Source organism: Perognathus longimembris, chromosome 9, assembly GCF_023159225.1.
Source record: "Perognathus longimembris pacificus isolate PPM17 chromosome 9, ASM2315922v1, whole genome shotgun sequence".
In the NCBI taxonomy this organism is placed as follows: domain Eukaryota; kingdom Metazoa; phylum Chordata; class Mammalia; order Rodentia; family Heteromyidae; genus Perognathus; species Perognathus longimembris.
Window position 1 is genome coordinate 16,242,039 of NC_063169.1, and position 21,367 is coordinate 16,263,405.

At 32.6% G+C, this 21,367-nt stretch overlaps 1 protein-coding gene across 3 annotated transcripts in view; it reads right to left on the bottom strand.

Annotated features, from left to right (window-relative positions):
* The window catches only part of Grik2 (glutamate ionotropic receptor kainate type subunit 2), a 533,318-nt gene that overhangs the window by 106,511 nt on the left and 405,440 nt on the right, over positions 1-21,367 (bottom strand). The window lies entirely within an intron of this gene.

Sequence of the window (21,367 nt, forward strand, 5' to 3'; positions counted from 1 at the left end):
ATCCTCAGATTTCAGCCTCCTGAGTAATAAGGTTACAGACTTGAGGCACCCATACCCAGTGGGCTACAGTCTTTATACAAGCATATTTTTGATTACCAGTAAATTATTTAAAATATTGTAGTTCAAGAGAAGCAATGTAATGTACTAGTTAGATTATGAAATTTGCATGTCAACTGCAGATCTCTATTTCTCAACGAAATAACTTGAGTTCCTTCACCTAAACAAGGAAAATAGTAGACAGAACTAGCTGTAAGCCTTTTAGGTTGAAAAAAGTTTGTGACCTCAAATACCGTTACTTACTTTTAATTTTTGAATAATAACATTACTCCTTCCTACTTCTGAAAATGTATTCACTCTAAACTACAGAGACCTAGTAAGCAAAAGCTCTCAAAAGATAGAAATCTAACCTACAAATCCTGACTTAAATATTAAATTTTCTCTTCCTAGTAATTACCAGGAAGCGTTGCCTCTTTGTCCCTTTGACTTAGTTCCTGTCTCCCAGTGGCCATGTGTGCCCCTGGTTTTGAGTTGTGCACTTTCAAGCAGTCCTTCAACATTGAAACATTCTCACTTATTGGCTTTGTCCTGCTCATCCCTGGAAAGCTCTCTCTCTTTCATGCATTGGCACAGCTGCTCTTCTAGTCTCCATTTCTAAGCTAAATTACCCTTTCCCTCTAAGGTTAACTATTTTCATTACCTCTCTCCTCTTGATCTCCGGCATTTTATTCCTATTTCAAAACTTGATCTCATTATGAGTTGATTACATCACTGTCATTATTATTACACAAAATCCTAAACTTTCACCTGAATTTTTAATAAATCAAAAGGAAATCCTGTTGGAAATTTAACTCATTGTGACTCTGCTTTTCTATTTTTTTAACTTGACCTTATTCTGCTTGGTTACTTCATTGTTGATACAGAGATGTCCCATCACATTTTATTCATTAGATTACATTTTCCATTACATTTTATCCATTGGAACAGGAAAATGATTAGCTTTCCAACTGAATCCATCTCAAAGAAAATAGACACAACCATTTCCAAAATGAATTAAAAATAAAACACTAGTGTTTCTAGTGAGACATACAAAGCTTCCTAACATTATATACAATGTAATAGATTGACTGTGGTTTTCTTTATCATTTCATGATCATATTGTTAAAGAGTGTTTGAAGGGCCTCGGTCTTTTCCTAGATTTCAATTTAAGTTCCAAGTAATTTAAAAGTTCAAAATTTGATGCCCAGTTTTCTACCATTACTTCTTCCATCTGTGCAAACAAGCTTATTTTGATTGCTTGTTTGATAAGAATTGAGGTCATTACTAAATAAAAAATATTGCAGATTTCTTAGAAGAAAGAAAAATGGTAAGATATCTTTGTTCCTCCAATTTTTAATAAATCAGGTGTCATGATGTGGAGTAGAGTAACAAGATCCAGGTTAACTTTACTGTATAAAAAATAACTTATCTATATTAGAAACCTTCATATGACCAGAAACCATTTGAATAGTCTTCCTTTTTAAGATCAATCACTACTGCCACATGCTTTCAGACAGATGAGCAGGGCCGGTTGATGCTAACACAGATGGGCATGAACATTATTGGTGTGTTTTGCTTCTGCTTCAGAGCATGAAAGTGAAATTCATAGCTACTTCAATCATAAAAGCAGGCAGACACAAATGACACTATATTTCTAGGAATTGAATCTATTTACCTGGGAGTCACAAAGGTAACTTTGTTTTTAGGGTGCCAAAGTTCCTGTAAGTGAGATGAACTCAGGAATGCCATGGATCAGCTATAAGAGAAGTCATACTAGGTAGTAAATCAGATTAAAATCAAATAAAAATAGGAAAGAAGCTCTCTGCCAGGGCATGAACGGTGGGGGATGGCTATTCCTTTAAGACCCGGAGTGGCTCTAGACACTCCCACCCACTTCCGGTTTCTAAACCGGAAGATAAGCCCTGGTGAGCACATGCATCAGGATGGCTCCAGCTGAGCCAGAGGCGGAGCCCTAAGAGGTCTCCGCCTCTGTGGGAAGTTCCATGACATCACCGTGATGGACACACTCGTTAGTCTATCGTTGGCTCCTGGCCAGTCCCTCTCCTTCACGAGTCATTACTGTTATAAATTAAACCAGAACACCCCTTGAGGGTTCTCCGGGACCCCACTCGCCCTTGTCTTCCTTGGGATGGGGAAGGGGGCAGGGTGTCCCTCGACCACATGCTAACCAAGGCTGCACATGGCCTTTGCTCCTGCAGTTAATCCCTACTGGCCAGGGGATGCATTGAGTGCTATAGAGGACCACACGGAAGAGGCAGAGAAGCCCAGGACCTCCACGCAGTTGGAGGTAAACTTAAGCTCGGCAATGAACAACCTGAGCACTTTCTTCTGTGTGTCCTCTTAAAACTAAGCTGTGCGGGTAATATCTTTGTTGGGATCAGACATTAAACAAGATCTTCTTCCTTGGAAAGGCAAACATGCCTTCTACTGCAGGAGAGCTTATAGCAAGATGTGAAAAGAAGAACTTTGGCCACTCCAGATGAAGTTAGCTTAAATAATAAACTATAAAAATAAGACATGTAATTATTATCTGTATCATACTTGATTATACAACATCCAACTATGTTATCTCATTTTGTATGATAACAAATGACCTAAGAATATCACTGATTTTAGGATTAATAAGTGATTTTGAATAGAATAATGATCTTGCCAAGAGTCCACAGCTGGCTGGAACCAGGTCAATCATAGAGGCCTCTGGTGAGCAACAATTTTTTCTCTTACTGTAATCCATTTTAGCAATTCAACTTTATCCTTTTCCAATGAAAGAGAAAAGAATATTCATATGATGAATTAATTCCCTACTGATAATAGTATAACAAATTCTAGTTTCCCCACTCTCTAAGATATATTCTTTCCATTGTATCTTTTAGTACATTAATATCCTATAATTATGAGAGCAAAATTGCTAACACTATGACACACATCTATAACACACACATCAAACTATAAAAACTTCATTTTTTCCAAGATAGGTCATATTTGTATGAAGGGAATTAAGTGCCGATTTCTATTAAAAATATAACATGTCTTTTTATCTGCCATCACTCCAAGTCCCTAATACAGAACACTTTAAATGCTACCATTAACTTATACTTCGCCCATTGACTTGAAATCCTTCAAGGATATTCAAATCATCCAAAGTCTAATCTATTCCTATTTTATTACATTGCTATATTTCCTACAATTGCTAGACAAGTTTTAAATATTCAGCATATTGAATAGTATATTTCTTCCTTTGCACTTTATGGAAAGAAGTTATAGCTTGGAATCCATGAAGAAATGTTGAAAGGGACAGAAGTCTCAGAAATTTCAGTGAATCATCACTGTAATATTTGAAAAAAATAAATCAAAACTATATGTCAATAATTAATTTGCTCTCAGGAAATAAATATCAACAAACAAGCCTAACACTTCTTATGTCAAACAATTGTTAAATATAAGATGACATAATTTCTCACAATGCACCATATCATACACACCTCTAGTTATTTTTCATATATTCATAGGAAGGCAGGAGTTGACAATGAGAAAAGTGAAAAAGATTCTTTGCCACTTTCTAATTTAGTCTTTGATAATGTTATGAAGAATCTGAAATGCTGACATCATTTTAAGTGATGTTCTACTTTATAATAAACCAAATAATTGTGAATTTTAAGTAGTCTGTGTGACCAACATACCAAATAATTATGAGAAATTGTGCTAGGGATGATTTACTTCTAATTGGCAAATAGAATCTCATCTATGTTGTGTGCCTGATTGAATTTTTTTTCTTAATCCATTCCAAAAAGTTATTATCCAGAAAATCATTATGATCAATACTCAATAGTTTTTACAGCTTATGTAGACTTAAAGTGATCCCTTTGCAGAAAAAAACACGTAATATTCTCTATCAGTTGTTGTATATGTAGTATGTTGTTACATATTCCCCAATGCTCAGTATGTCAACTTTTTACACTCAAAAAAGTAGTTTTAGCTGAGCAGCCGGTGGCTCATGCCAGTAATTCTAGCTTTTCAGGAGGCTCAGATCCAATGATAGTTTCAAAATAAGCCCCAGTGGGAAAGTACACGAGACTCTTATTTTCAATAAACTACAAGGAAACTGGAAGTGACACTGTGGATCAAATTGGTAAAGTGCTAGCCTTGAGCACAAAAGCTCAGAGACAGTGCCCAAGGCCCGAGTTCAAAGCCTACAGCACCCCCCTACGCTAATTCTTTATGCATTGGAATATAAAACACACACTATTGTATGGAATTTTTTTAATTGGGCATATTTTATGTATTTATTTTTAATTGTATATGCAAATAATAGTAGATACTTGCCTTGCCTATGAAAAGCCCTTGGTATGACTCCGAGCTTGCCAAAAATTAATTTGCAATACTTAATAAGAATAAAATTGCAATAGTAGTAGTTTCTAAGAAAAATAACCCCTCTATACAATAACTCTATCTTCCAAATCATTAATGAGCAGGATATAAATTGAGATTTTGTTTTCTATGCTCAGATGCAAAGGACTAGATAATGTAAAATGACATGGTGATGTTTTCAAGTTGGATGGAGTTAACCTATGGTTAGGAAAGAATGGAAAGCACAAAGCACTCAAGAACTGCTATTACATGAACAATAAAGCACAAAGTAACATCCTAGAAAGACAATTTTCTATAAAAAGAAATACAATTTGATGTAAGTAGAATTGATCCAATCAAACACATCACCAAGCTTCAGAATAAATGGTCATTTATGCTCAGGGTCCAACTTTAAATAAAGACTATGGCTAGGTATTTACCATTAGCACTAGATTAAAACTGTACCTTCTGAAATATTCCCAAATCTCAAAATTGTAAGGTCAATATGTAGTTCATCTAGCCACCATCAAGAAGTTTTTGATTATCTTATCCACATCTCTCTGTCTACTCTATTAGGCAAGACCTCTCAAACTTTAACCCACTTTAGTGCTCTTTGTTCCAAACTCAGCAATAAGTCAGTATTTCTATATATTCAATTCTAACCTCTTCTGCCTTATTATACAGAATATTGTAATTTGTTTAAATAAAGAATAAAGCTCACACCAACACTTGAAGTAGAACTCTGGTTGGTGCTTTACTTCACAACTGAAACACTCTATCATGACAGGCAATTCATGCGTATCCTACTTATATATTAAAATCAACTTTACATGTTTACTGATAAGCCCGTTAGCAGGAGAGGTAATGCAATTAACATCCTTCTTTTGAAATTTTATCTCAATAACTCTCCGCTTAATATTTTCTTCATGTCTTAAAGCCTAATTTACTTATTTTTGGTGTGATAACACACTTCTTAAAGGGAAGGAATATGTCATTTTATTTTATATTTCTTCTAGCATGGGAAAAATACTGAGCACAGAAGTGCTTAGTATTAGTGCCATTTAGCTGCTATAGATAGAAAATACAATCCTTTTTTGTAGAAAATATTTTTTCAGTGAAATTAAGAGTACATAATGCCAGTGAATATAGAAGATTCAGAAAAGGGTCATATTCTTAGTAAATCATTATTATCATAACATTGCTTTTCAAAAAACAACACACAGAAATTTTTAGTTGTCATATAGAAGCATTGTAGTTTGTATAATTATTATAAAGATTTATCTGTTCTTCATTTCCATTTTATCAAGCAAGTAGAGCATGTTAATCTTGACAGCTAGTCAATATTAACACTTAGGAAAAGCAGTATTTGTCTTCATTCCCTGTGCTCGCTGTCTACTTGTCAAGTTTGTAATCTCCTTCCTGAACACAATTACTTCCTAAACTATGAGAGAAATAAATACTCTTGCTTTGTATAACAAAGTATGCTCAGAATCACACCATTTCTACATTTTTATCTAGTTAAATCTTTCCCTATACAATAAACAATGACTAAACAAATGTCATCCTGCAAAAATATCGAGTTAAAAAATAAGCACTATATTAAGTATGAATTTCCTGAGAAAAATGTTTGGGGAGTTCTACAACATGGCTGACTTATAAACTCTACTTAATAGATGCACCTCCTCTAGCACACATAATAATGTTAAGAATTTCACACAACCGTTGGATAGACAGCCTCCGTGCAAACAGGATGAAAAAGTGAGTGAAAGATATTTTCTAGTGGAAAAAATAAGATTAAAAAAAGAAATTAGATGTGGTGAGTGGACATTTCAAGAAACAACAAATCTCTTCTAAAATACGGGAGTAGGAACAATAGTACCCACCCCTCTTAACAGGATCTTGGCAGGGAATGAAGGCACTGCTTCATAAAGTGAGGGGAAGAGAAAGGAGTCATAGTTGTTATTCAACCCTTTGAAGCACAGCTTTCCCACCACTGCTAATCATTGTTGATAACATGAGCCTTGAGCATGAATGAGAGAGGAGCACGTAAATATTGGGAATTGACAGGGATGAAGAGGTGCTTTGGCATCCTTGGCAATGCTAAGTACTGGGAGCTGAACCTACAGTTTATTTAGAGAGCCTATTGAAATTGTAATACCAACAGCAACAACAGTCATAGTAATAATAGTATTAAAACTTTTTAAAAGCCTAATTCTTGCTATATTTCCTGGCATCATCTGAAGTACTCAAAGTGATTGTAGAAGTCAATTAGAAAGCCAGACAATTGTAAAATTTATAGCTATGAATAGAACACATCACTGCAGGTAACCTCGTCTATGATACTGTTTTTTCCCTCTCTCTTTCTCTGTATCATTTGTATAATAAAACAAGGCACTACACTTTTCTTCTCTTGAAAAATGATCATTTTGTTCTCAATTTTTCTTTCTCTCATTATGACTCCCGCCCCTGACAACAAGGAAAGCTTTGTGAAGAGCTTGCATTGAGACCGTTGTTTGAATTGTTTTAAAGGTAAAATCCAACATTCTTGGGAGTGAGAGCTTCTAATGGTCAGAAGCAGATGGTAGAGGAGGAAGGGCAATGCTAAACATATTTAATTGTATAAAATAGGTCAAATATCCAATTCAAGTATATATACAAACAAATCCAACTGTTACAATTAATTGCCTGTAACTTTAAAGAATGTCTAGCATAACCTTTAATCCAACTTCACCTAATAAAATAGGCTAAAATGGTAAGAAATTCACTAAACTATGAGGCTAAAATAATAAGAAAATCACTAAAACTATCAATGTAAAGAAAAGAAGATAATATTAGAATCTATTCATTGCCCTAAAACAATAAATAAACCAAAGTGCAGTATTCTGTTTAACACTGTATAGTTTATAGAACTCTAAATTCACGCTCCCTTAAAGGTTAAATACTTGTAAAGAGCTTTTAAAGGAAGAAAAACAAAAAAAAATTAAAAGCTAATAAACTAAAACTAATAAATTAAACGCTAAGATGTAATTAAACACTACGGAGAAACAGATTTCCTCTGAGAGCTGCTAAGTCCATTGTTAGCTATGTGTGTTAAAACCCAACAGATTCAAGATTTTAAACTTTGAACTTTGCTTTTAAGTGTGAAAGGTGAAGTTCCCTTAGGGCCAACATTAGGTTGGATAAATCTTACATTTCTATTGTATGTGGTGTGTTCCCAGTTCCTGGTACCTTGGATTCAGTTATCTTATTAAACTAAGTCTGAGTCCTTTTGTGATTTGCTTTATTTATGTCATGTCTCATTACATGGTAAACATTTAATTTATTTATTAATTTTGCCAGTCCTGGGGCTTGAACTAAGGGCCTGAGCACTGTCCCTGGCTTCTTTTTGCTCAAGGCTAGCACTCTACCACTTGAGCCACAGCACCACATCTGGCTTTTTCTAGATATATGGTGCTGAGGAATCAAACCCAGGGCTTCAGGTATGTATGTGAGGCAAGTGTCTACCTCTAGGCCAAATTCCAGCCCCAAGGTAGACATTTCAATATCAAATAAGGACCTAGAATTTTATAGATTATTTTATTCGAAATACTATTTGTTCTTTTTATTATTCATATAATTCAGTTTAGCAGTCATAGTGCACCTGAAAATATTTATATAGTGTTCTTGTTGTTCCTGAAATTTAATCTGCCTTGGTGAGAGTTCTACTAGGACTAAAACCTTTTATTAGTAGGTAGAATAATCATATATCCCAAATCTCATTTAAACATTACATAGAATATTTCTATTCCGTAACATCTTTATGTAGGTAACATTAACTTATAATTTTACTTTCAAATCATCCAGATGATCTTCAGAATTGAATCCATCAGTTCCATTGCCTTTATATTAAAAGACAGTTTAATATAAAACATTGAAGGATGTAACTTCACATAATAGATATGGTAAACTATTGTGCATCTTTATACATTGGTGAATTAGCTGTGGTAGTAACTCTATGAGTACTCAAAGTACAGGGACCAGTTTAACTTTATTACTGATTATTTAACTTGTATTGAACTTGTATACTGAAGATGAAAATTTGAAATGAATTTACATACTAACACAAGGCTCCACACCCTTATACCAGCAGTTTAAGTGGTTGTGAAGAAACTGGAATAGAAAAATAATAGATAATAGGAAAATGTTCAATGGCCAAACAACATTGGATAAAAGTTCAGTTAAGCAAATTAAGTTGTCTTTCTTATTTTCAGAGCCTTTCATTTATGATTTGTACTCTTATCCTAAGAGAAGAAAGTTCCCCTGATATTCTGTGCATATTGAATTCTTTTCTACCTAGAAATAATTTACCATCTGTTGTCCCTTAATATGTCCTAAAGTATACTGAATTGCTTATATTACATAAGCAAGATGGAGGCCACATAGGATGTAGTGACATCTTTGAAGATTCATTGTACACATAAACTGGCATGTTTCTTTTGAATTGAAGCACCTTTATTGCTTAGTTCTGGGTACTATTTTGCATAATACCAACAAATTATTACATAATATATTAAACGGTGCTATAAAATACAACTACTCAATGTCAAAAAATAACTAGTTTATTTATAATATGGGATATTTCAATATACTAATTGTAGACATATGAAAACCATGACCCCCCACACCCCATTTATGAACTAGTCAGGTTTTCTATTAGCAAGTGAGTCTACTTTAACTAGACCTATTACTGGTGTTTTGGAGGATCAAAATAATTCTCTACCATAATGTTACTGAATTATCTTAAAACATGCTTTCCAATAAGGATTTAGCTTTCAACAATAGCAATAAGCTAACAATGCAGAACACATCAGTTTCCACAATGATTCATCCCTTAATATGGTCATATAGCTGAACTCCTAGTGTATTTTTTTTCTTCCAGAGATATATTCATACTAATTTGACCTTAAACTCCGATGAAAATTATTTAAGTATAAAATTATTTTTATGATCTGGAGAATAAATTAGCATTTATTTTATGTTTAGAATTACTACAAAGGTCTGAAATACCTTAATAACAACAACAACAACAAAATCTCTACTCCTTGTCACTGCTATTAAGATTGTACCTTACAATTATCCTCTATATATCATTCTCATCCATTCTACCTAGCTATGTAAACATATCTTACATGGACTTTTGCTTATCCACACTTACCAACTGTTATTCTCCCTTCTCTTAAATATATGAGAGATAGATAGAAAGATAGATAGATAGATGATAGACAGAGATAGATAGATGGATAGATAGATAAATAAATAGATAGATTGGTAGGTGACAGATAAATGGGGAAAGATAATGTGGATAGATGATAGAGAGAACAAGAGATAAGTGAAAAAAGAAGTAGAAAAGAAAAAGGCAGTAAGAAAGGGGAAGGAGGAGAGAGCAGGGGAGGACTGGAGGAAAGGGCATGAGAGGTTTGATAAAACCTCTTCACACGGCCTTTTGAGAATCAGTCTTCCCACTATATTTCTAACTCTACGAACTATTTCTGACTCTAACTCTCTCATAGCTTGATTTTGACTACAAGTTAGAATGTTTTAAATGACATTGAAAATTGGCAAATGTACAAACCAAAGCCTCTTTCACCACCATAGATAAACGACTACATTCATATCACCGAACAATATATAACACTGTGTTAAATTTAAACCAATTACACATTATTCATTAATGAACCTGGATATTGTTTAATTGGAATTTGGTCACCTAAAAAGTTACCAGAATTACAGTATAACATGCAAGAATTATTTACATGAATTATAATAATATGCTGTTGGACATATTATTGAGTAGATCTCAATGGATTAGAAGAAGTTAATGAAATGGTAATGGTGATTATCTCCACTGTTATAATATAATGAAAAAAATTGAATTGTAATGAATAACTAAAAACAATAAAGTAATGAATATCTTTAACATTTAGACCTTCCTGTTGATTCACACTCAAAATTTAAACAAAATTAAAAAAATAAACTTCATCAATATTTGGATTCCTAGTCTAAGGGTTATTTTATAGCAAACCTGAGTTATAATGGCAGAATGAAACTTACTTATTTTACTTAAATTGTATTTATCATTAGAAGATTTAAAAATCTTTATTAAAATAATTGATTAGTTAAGCTTTTTAGAGGAAAATAATTATAGTTAGTGATAAAATTCTGGAAAGTAAAGGAAAAAAATATTTCTACCCTCAAAGCTCAGAATCTCCCCAGAAATTACACAATGTCTTTAATATACTACCATTATTTGAGTAACCGTTTTCTTTAAATACTCAATTGTTTCATCAAATTAAATTAAGAGTGGCTTTAAATTGAGAATAATAAGGAAAGTGGATCACAAATTATGGTGAAAATAGGCTTGTTCTATAAAATTGTTTCTTACAAGTTAGCTATTTGCTTGCAAATGAAGTACCAAACATTAAAAAGTAGATTTTTTGCAAGAAATATCAGCACCATTTACATTACAAAAATTCTCTCTTAGACTTACAGATTGGAAGCAAGTGGTTATCTGGCAATACCCTTGCTAAGGATTTTAAAAGCAGTCAGTCCACAATTAAAAGGCTCAAGGCAGACTGCAGATCAATCAGATGGTCCTGTGGTATCTAATACTGAAAAATGAAACAGACTACGCCTTTAAAAAATAAAAATAAAATGGACACTCAGAGCAAAAGATGTTATCAACAAGAACTTGAATCTAGCACTGGAAAGGTCACATTAAATATGGTTATCATCACTTGGTGATTTGATTTAAATTACTTAACTAATGTATGATTGTCTGCCTTATACAAAATTATAAAATGTCTTCAACTACAAACATGCAAGGCAGTTAAGTTTTTAAACTTTGGCTAAATAAACGTTTTAATTATAAAAACTATCTTTGTAAGAATATCCACTAAATATAATAATTGATGAATTTCCTTTTTTCTGACTGGAAATGTCTTGAAAATATACAAGGTGGTACAATATTTTTAAAATATTGTATGCTCTTGCATAATGGTTTAGTCCCCAAAACAATTATGGTATGTTGGGGAATCATTTCATTTTGAACTAAATTATCCATGTTAAAAACCATAAAAATTCTCAATAAATAGAGAATTTGAAACATCTTTGTATTATGTTTCTTTTTGTTTTTCTTTTTTGCTTTTGCCCATCCTGGGGCTTGAACTCAGAGCCTGGAAGCTGTCCCTGAGCCTCTTTGTGCTCAAGGCTAACACTCTACTGCTTGAGCCACAGCACCACTCGCAGCTTTCTCTGAGCAGTTTATTGGAGATGAGAGTTTCATAGACTTTCCTGCCCATGATTCTCAGATCTCAGCCTCCTGAGTTAGGCTCACACCTAACTGAAAATTGTAATAGTATATATTTTTTAAATAAACATAAGTTTCAATGAGTGTGAACTCCTCTTTTGTTCTCCATCTACAGGAAAGTTTTTACTCATTTTACTTTCTGTTTGCAAAATCACTTTATACAACTTTCCAAATACAGGTTTCCAAAACATCTCTCCAGTCTAGTTATTTACTAAATTTATATCAATAGACATCTCCCAACACCCCCATTCTCAATATCAATAAAGTAAGGGAAGTAGGGAAACACTTACCTAGTTTTATTACGTTAAAATAATATTCAGGTGCATATTCTGAACCAACTTAGATGACAGTTGTAGCCCTATTCTGGTTATAATGTTTATCATGCCAGTAACATTGAAAACCTACTATTTCACCTTTGCTTCAAATATCAAGTAATTAGTTTAACAGGAAAAATCTATTGTAAATTTATTCACTTCATTTTATCATCTCAAGTGTAGTAAAAATAAGGAAATAGAAAGTGCTTTCAACTAAATAACTTAAAGATTATACCTCTGTCTTTAGAAATATTATGAAAGTATGCTATATCCAGGTTATGGGTGGAAAACGATGCCATATTGAGGCTAGGGGTAGAAAAAAGAGTTTCCTCTTATTTAAATTATGAGATATTGGAAGCTAAAGTCGGTTTGAGGCATTAATTGAAATATGATTATCTAAGCACCGAAGGCTTAAAATATAGATGTAGAAAATTATTTCATTAGCAACATTTTTCTTCCTATGAGTATAAATTTAATATCTGTGCTTCCAAACAAAATTTCAAAACTAGATACAAAGCCAATACATTTCTAAAAGAAATAATTTCACCTTTTCAATGTCCCTATTTATGCAAGGATTAACTAGACATATTTAAAGCTACATGCATTGAGTATCAATTGAGTAGTATGTAATGTTTTACTAATTTGTACACAAAACAGAGGCTATCAAGGTCTTTCTATCCAAATATATTAAAACTCATTACTATTAGAGAGATCCATGATATTTTTTTCTTAAAAAATGCCTTCCTTTCACTCTCTCTATTCAACAGGATTGATATGAAAACAATTTAACTTGAATGATGTAATTATGTAATGGAATGTAAAAAATTATAGCAATTAAGGTGTTGTGACATGCTCTAATGAATGAAGTTGTACTGGTTGATGACACTGTATCTCCTACTCATTAATTATTTGGATAGAGTGCATTATTTTACTTAATATGAAGAAATAAAGTCATAAGTTACCACTAAAAAAATTGTCTCTACATTGTCATTTAATATTGACGATACTTCTCTCACAAGCAAGATTCATAGAAAATTAAATTAATTCTAAGTAGCAGTTGATTCTCAAAAAAAAACTCATAATGCAGTTCTGTTTTTGACTTTACACAGCTAGTAAACTTGGGGAAAGGAAAATTAGGATTTAAGAATAAGATCATAAGGCAAATGCCATTTGCTAAGTTTTAAACATTCTTATTTTCAGGCTAATAAAAAAGACATGCTTATGAATGCAAGTAATAAGATAGAGTCTACTCTTTCAATGTGCAATTGATATAAAAGCTTTGACCTTTCTGGAGTAGACGTTGTAAAATGTTTCCCAAACAACTCCTAAAATAAAAGAACCAGACACTGGTGTTTCACACCTGTAATCCTTAGTGACTGAGGAAGCTGAGAGCTGAGGATTGTGGTTTGAAGTATAATCCAAGCAGTCCAAGGGACTCTTATCTCCAGCAAAATGATGGAATTGAAGATGTGACTCGAGAGGTAAAGGGAAAGCCTTGACAGAGAACATCAAGCAAAATTATGAGGCCCTGAGTATATATTGATTTATTTTTCAAGGTAGTATTAAATAATGAAGACCTTTCAGATCATAGGTTTACTGAAACTTGATCAAATGTCACCGGGGATCACTTTTCTAGTGACTCGGAAAAAGCAGAAGTGCATCTGTGTTTAGAAGGTTGGCAGAGACAAACTGTGAGGTTGCTTCTTAAAAACATTTCACAGTAAACTGCAGCTGTGGGAAAGTTACCTAGAAACAAGGAAACCTGGTTCACTTACTGAAAACCTTGTGTGGGTTTCTTTATCTTGTTGGGTTTTAAAGCATATCTCAAAAAATTTCTTCACATCAAGAAAAAAAGAAATAAAAGAGATTAAGTAAAAAGAGAGAGAACCTAATTTCTCTGAGCTTTTGGTTAAGTAACATCTCATCCTGATGACTAGATAACTAGAGAACTGCTGAGAACTGTCAAAAAAGAAAAAAGTCAATATCTAAATATTTCTAAAGAAAAATATTTTTTACAAGACCATTATTTTTCATCAGGAAAGTGTGCATGCATGTATATGTGTATGCATTTTTGTGGAATTCTTAATTACAAATACCTTAAAAATTTGTTATGAACAAAAGTGACACCCTTTTGTGGGGTAAGAAATTGAATTCATGGTTTTGAGGATGGCAAGCAGGCGATCTACCAACCTACATGCTAAAATCCCACTTTGGTAGGATTCAAAAGTAACAATTTAATATGCATTAGACTGCAAGTATTTAATTCCAAATGTTTAGCATTCTTGAATTGCTTAGTGTCATCCCAAAGAGATATATTGTTAAAATTTGTTTCTTAGGGTTGGGAATATGGCCTAGTGGTAGACTTCATGCCTTATATACATGAAGCCCTGGGTTCAATTCTTCAACACCACATATATACAAAAAGACAGAAGTGGCGGTGTGGCTCAAGTTGTAAAGTGCTAGCCTTGAGCAAAAAGAAGCCAAGGACAGTGCTCAGGCCCTGAGTTCAAGGCCCAGGACTAGCCAAAAAAAAAAAATGTGTTTCTGTGATTTACTGAGAGAGACATTGTGTAACTTTCAATTGGAAAGAATTGTCACAGAATGGCCATAGTTGTCACAATATTTCACAAAAAAATTTGGTCACACTATTAATTAATCATAAGCACCTAACCACATCTAAAGAAAGAGTCAATGCTTTGACTCAGGAGACATTAAGCTCAAGTCTGATAAGGCAGAAAAGAAAGACATAGAGGTAATTTGCTTTATCCAGAGGATTTAAAAACAAAAGTTGTCAGTCAAATTTCTACTCATGCCTGCATACTTATTTTTGACCTAACAATCAAGAATAAGTAATTTGGAGACTATCTGTAAAACTTAGTAGTAGAGTCTTTATCTAACATCCAGTATGCCCTGGGCTCAATCCCTAAGGCTAAAAGTAAAAATTTAAGCAAGTAAATAAAGTGCACTGAGAAAGGAGAAAAAAAATTATACACATTATTCAGCAATAATTATTGAAAAAAGAAAATGTGAACAAATGTGGATTCTAGAAAATTAGAGAAAAAGCATTTTAATCTCAAATTGTATTGGTCCTAATCACATGTGATCTCAAATAACTTATTCTTGTAAATCTCTATGCGAGTAGAGAGAAGTGTAAATGTGTGTTTTTACCACCAATGACATTGAACTTCCTACTCTTTCTTAGTCAGATCATTTCAGTTGTGATCTCTACTGCTTGAACTATCTAGATATCTTTTCACCAGAACTGAAAATAAATCACCAGTTCAACTTTCTATTGATTTGTTTCCACTAATGACATAAGCTAACAATTTGTGGGCTAGGTTAGTACCTACAACTCTATGTTAAAATCAGGAGCAGGTTGAAACTATGATAAAAGGTACATTATGAAAAAATTAGCATACCAAATACCAATTGAGAGAAAAAAATCATTCAATGTAGAAGTAGTTTTGCCACCTCTGGAAATATTTTAGTCCCCAGTGTGATCATATACCTAGAGTATTTAGTGTTTTTAGTGTGTTTTTGTTTCTTTTTAAAAATAAACATCTTATAGTGAGTTTTTGCAATCATTTTCATGTATTTGCAAGGCAGAACAGCACTTTTTTTTTTCTGGTACTGTGGATTGCACTCAGGATGTGGTCACTGTCCCTGAGCTTTTTGCCCAAGGTTAACACTCAACACTTGAGCCACAGCTCCATTATTGGCTTTTATGTTGTTAAATGGAGATAAGACTCATGGGTTTTCCAGCCTGGGTTGGCTTTCAGTGGCAATCCCCAGATCTTATCCTCTTGACTAGCTAGGATTACAGGTGTAGACTGCTGTGGCCCAGCTAGAACAGTACTTTTTAAAAACTGAACAAGTAAGTTCTAGAAAAAAAATGCCTAAATGTGAAAGGAAATAACAAATAGGCTTCCCTATAAATGTCAGAATATATCTAAAATATATGGTTTGGAAAGGAAAATTCAAGGGTTTCTCTGAGTAAGAGGTTGGCAAGTTGGTGGCAGAAGCACACAAGAAAATAGGCATTTCATTTGAATGTGACAACCATCTCTTTGACAGCAGATTAGTTTAACACTGAACATCCCACCCAAACAGTTATCCATTCCTAAGTGCATAATAATTCATTGTTGCCCTTCACTCTACAGGAAATGTCACCCATCACTGTGACAGGAATATAAAAGATATTGCAGTCGGGAGCCAAGATCAAAGCTGTTAAGCAAGCACTTTGGGCATGCTTTTCTATTGTCAGTTAAACCATCAAAAACTCAATGTTTAGTACATTTTTACCTCTAAGCTTCAGAGAAGTGAAGAATATTTTTTAAAGTGTAAAAACTCTTAGTAAGGAAATAGATTTGTCACACTGTAACCACAGGCCATGTTGGAGACAAAAATCTATGTCAACACACTCTGGTGTTCATTGTAGTAATAAATTCTAGAACAGATTCTAAAAAGCCACTCATTACATAATCTAATATTATAATGGGTAATATCCTATTATGTTAAAAACATGCAAGTTAATTCAATACTAAAGCACAAAAATGTTTCTTTTTTCACTTAGGAAAATGATGTGATATATTCAACACATTGAGTATTCTTTGTTTTTCATTAAGTGAAGAAAAGCAGGTTCATTAATACTCTAATATGTTTACTCTTGCAAATATGTTTACTCTTTGCCCCTTTAAGCAGTGTAAAGCTTTGCGTAATGTTTTACACATGAAATTTGCTATAGTATTATTTTTCTCAGATCTTTGTTGTATTGCATTTAAAAATGTAAATGGAAAAATAGATGTGTAATATTCTTATATACTTAGTGAAATAACTAAAGTCACATCAATCCTGTTTGAGAGAAATGTATGTACTCTGATTCCACTTTTAAGGTTTTGTCCTCTGCTATTAATGTCTATATCCCCAAACTACTAAGAACACTAGAACAAGATTTAGTTGCTGAATTCCAGAAGAGCTGTGATTGTCTTAAAGATGTCTGTAGCTGGCAGTAAACAAAAACTAATATTCAGGGGAAATTACGGGAACTAATTTTGTAGATAACATCAATAGTATCTGTTGTTTAATATAGGAAATATTTGAAGCAAGGTGAAAATAACTCATCCATAAAACTGGTGGGTGCCCTAAGCAGTCTTTTATATGATTAATGACTATCATAATAATCTTATATCTAGGTCAAAGAAAAAGAAAAAAGAAAGAAAGTGTAGGGGTTAATTATAACTGACAGTCTATGGTGTACAAGACTTCTTTCTAAACATCTGGCAGTTAAGACCTACTCTAGGATACTTGGGATATGCCATCCCATTTTTTGTCTAGAATGCAGCCTTCCAGCCTCCAGATTACTCTTTAATGAGCTTTCTGCTGATTCACAGAAGCATGCTGATTGTGTCATTGTGCTATAAGTACAAATAAATCTGCTTGCAAGAGAACTTAATATGTAAGCCCATATATAAACATAATGGCATGGATCTCTTTCTTGACATTGGTAAAACCCATTTAAAATATTTCTTAAGTATTCTTAGAGGTGGTAATTGTAGAAAAAAATCAATAGAAAGTTTTAAAATTCATCAACCAAATTATATGTTTTTATAATCCATCTTTAAGTTCATGAATCCTAAAAATCACTATTTTTTTTCATAAAATTAAGGTTATTAATACTATGGTAGAGCTATAGTCAATAAACTTCACTTACAACAATATGCACAATATTTTTTAGAGTTGAACTTTTCTCTCCAGGGAAATAAGTATTTTGCAAAACATTCTTTGGAAAGTAAGCTTAAAATATATGCATTCATAAAAGTACTAGGATAGCAATAAAATATTCCCATAAATTTACTCAAAGCTAGTAGTGTTTGCTTTCATGTTAGTATCTGAGAGTGAATATTTTATGAATAAGTATATCCAATCATGTCTTTTCTTGCATTTATCATATGGTACAATTCTTAGTGCATTATAAGTAGAAAAAATTGTTAATAACTTGTGAATAGACAAGAGATAAACTTTTTGTTGAATATGTTAGGGAATACATAGGGAGACAAATTATAATATTTTGGGATCCAAATAAATCCTTACTGGAGGCTCAATGGATATTTGACTAATTATGTGAATGATTAATGGAATAATTAACTAAATATAAAACAGAGTGAAGATATAGTTTAATAGATAAAATGGTATAGATTAATTGCAACAATAAGAACACAAAAACTTAAATTATGTTCTAAAAGAAAAGTAAAAATTAAAATTTACAATATTTAAATCACTTGTATTTCATATTTGAAATCAATGACCTAAGTATGTACTCTTAAGTATAAAATTTCCTAAAACTTAATGACATAGCCTAATGACTTATTAAAATAATGAATTTTGTTAATGGACTGTTTAATGTAGACTTTGTATTGATTATTATCAAAGAAAATGAGATGCACATATAGAATTATAAAACACACTTTTCCTTTGTAATTATCACAGAGATAAAATATATATATAAAGAAAATACTGTGTGTTATTATCAATAATTACCTAATTTAGAGGGGTAATTAAGCTCTATAACCTACATATTCCAATTAGGAATTTCACTTTAGAAGTAAAACTGAATTTATTCAAAAGTTTCTTTAATCTGAGTTTTTATTGTTTTTGTTTTCTCTCAGATTTGAAAGTGTTTTTAAACAAAATTGTTCCATTATTGAGAATTGAACAATATATATTTCACAATATATGTTTTGTGAGAGACTATGTTTAATTATATATTATGTATTACTTTACCAGGGCTATCAAACATCATTTAGTACTTAGTATATGTTATCTAACATTAAGTGTTTAATAGCGTGTCTATTAATTCATCCATAAAGTATTTCTAAAAAGGTACTTGTGAGTTGGTTTTCTCATTGTTCAATATGAAGCTGAAATCAAATCATTTTCAAATTTAGTAACTAATGAAAAAATATATTAGCAACTTTTTAAAGTTACAAGATAATAGAAAATGACTTAACATCTGACTTTATGTTTTCAAATACAATGGTATGGACAAATGTGTTTCTGGCAAAAACCAATAGAACTACCAAAATTATAAAATAGTTGAATCAACACAATAACACAGTTACAGAGTATTTCACTTTGATACAAAGTGAATTTTGTCTCTGTTAGCTAATGTCATTTCAAATTAGAAGAGAAATGGCATATTTCACTACTTGCTTTTTATTTTAACTTAGGAGATCCGGGCTTAGTTTTGTGCTGGTGGCTCAGCCTTCAATCCTCCCTTCTCAGGAGGCTGAAATCTGAGGATCAGGGTTTGAATCCAGCTTTGGCAAGAAAGTCCATGGACTCTTTATCTCCAAGTAATTACCAAAAAAAAAGCCTGCAATAGAGCTTTAGCTCCAGTGGTAGGGCAATTACCTTAAGCACAAAAAAGCTCCGAGACTATGTCCAGGCCCTGAGTTCAAGCCTAAGGATGGGCAACTACCAAAAAAAAAATTGCAAAAATTAGGAATATCTAAAATCTCTAACACAAATTCAGGATACCATAAATGTCCAAATTTAACAGCTCCAACAAACTACTGTTAGACTTTGCTTGGCCGATGCATTCCAAATTCCTCAATATTTTCTCAGGAAACTTTTCTTCAGGCTTTATTTGTATCTTTCCTGAGATCATTTTTGATATTGGATTAAGAAAGGATAACTGCACCTAAAGATTTCAAGGAGGGCTTTTCCTACAGTTCACATTATTTATTTTTCTCTCTATCAATTGACCTGAATGAGGAATTTTCTTACTATTTAATTAATTAAGCTGAAAGCCTTGAATTCATTTCTCTGAATATATAAAAGTAGGATGGCTTTTCTTGGTGACTATGAAAAATGACATTTAATTGGTCTAAAGATGCTATTTATTTATTTATTTAACTTCTTTTTCTTTTTTTCAGTCAATTTTTGCTGGTCCTGAGGCTTGCACTCAGTGCTTGCACACTGTCCTTGAGCCTCTTTGTACTCAAGGCTAATGCTCTCTCACTTAAGCCACAGCATCACTTCCAGATTTTCTTTTTCTTTCTTATTTTTTTTGAATAGTTTATTAGTGATAAGAGTCTCACGGAGACTTTTCTCTTCAAGGTGGCTTTGAATGGTAATCCTCATAGCTCAGCCTCCTGAGTAGCTACTATTACAGGGGAGAGCCACCGATGCCTGGCTTCTGTGGATTTTGTTGTTGTTTTCATAGAATCTGAAACCATTTAAGACATTCTGAACTTCTCTCCAATTTCTCACATTTTTCTGAGGAAAACCCCATAGCATTAATAAAATTCTAACAGACTACCATTATATTTCTAATTTTATAAGATTAAGTGATTCCAATACTTAATTTTCAGGCAAGGTCAAATGATATCTTCCTTAAATCCTCAAGTCTAAATTTAGAATCCTGGGGCTGGGGATATGGCCTAGGGGCAAGAGTGCTTGCCTCGTATACATGAGGCCCTGGGTTCAATTCCCCAGCACCACATATACAGAAAACGGCCAGAAGTGGCGCTGTGGCTCAAGTGGCAGAGTGCTAGCCTTGAGCAAAAAGAAGCCAGGGACAGTGCTCAGGCCGAGTCCAAGCCCCAGGACTGGCAAAATAAATAAATAAATTAATTAATTAATTTAGAATCCTTTCAGTAAAAATGATGTATATATAAATATAGTTTATTTAATAACTATATCAAAAATAGAAATACATAAAATATGCTACATCTTTAATTGATTTGATTTATTTTAAAACTTAATAAACTAAAGTTAATATGATGAAAATAATGATTCCCTCAGAAACAGAATGAATTTAATGAGGGACAATTATCTTCCATAATATTTTAACGAGAAACATATAAAAAATGTAACTGAGTAAAAGACATTTTCATATTTAAGTTCATCATAGGGCACCAAAATATGCATAGTTTACATGATCAAATATTTTATCAATATGAAAAAAATCATAGGTAAAATTCTAAATCATTTTGGAATCATAGATATCTTTTTTATTATCTAATAGAATATACTACCTCAAAGAACCAACAGCATATGCAAGTGTCAATGTCATTAGAATTTGGTGGACTTCTGAGTCCTGAGATCCAATTCTAGTTTTAACTAGAAAACTAACTCATGTTGATTTATCATCTAAAAGTTTGGTAGAAATGTTAACATCAAACTATCATAAATATCCACCTCTAGACAGAATCATAAAGGAAAATGTCACGTGGACTGCAATGTTTTACAGATTTTAGAATCCATCTTAATGATTTGGAACTATTCATTTTCTACTGAGGCA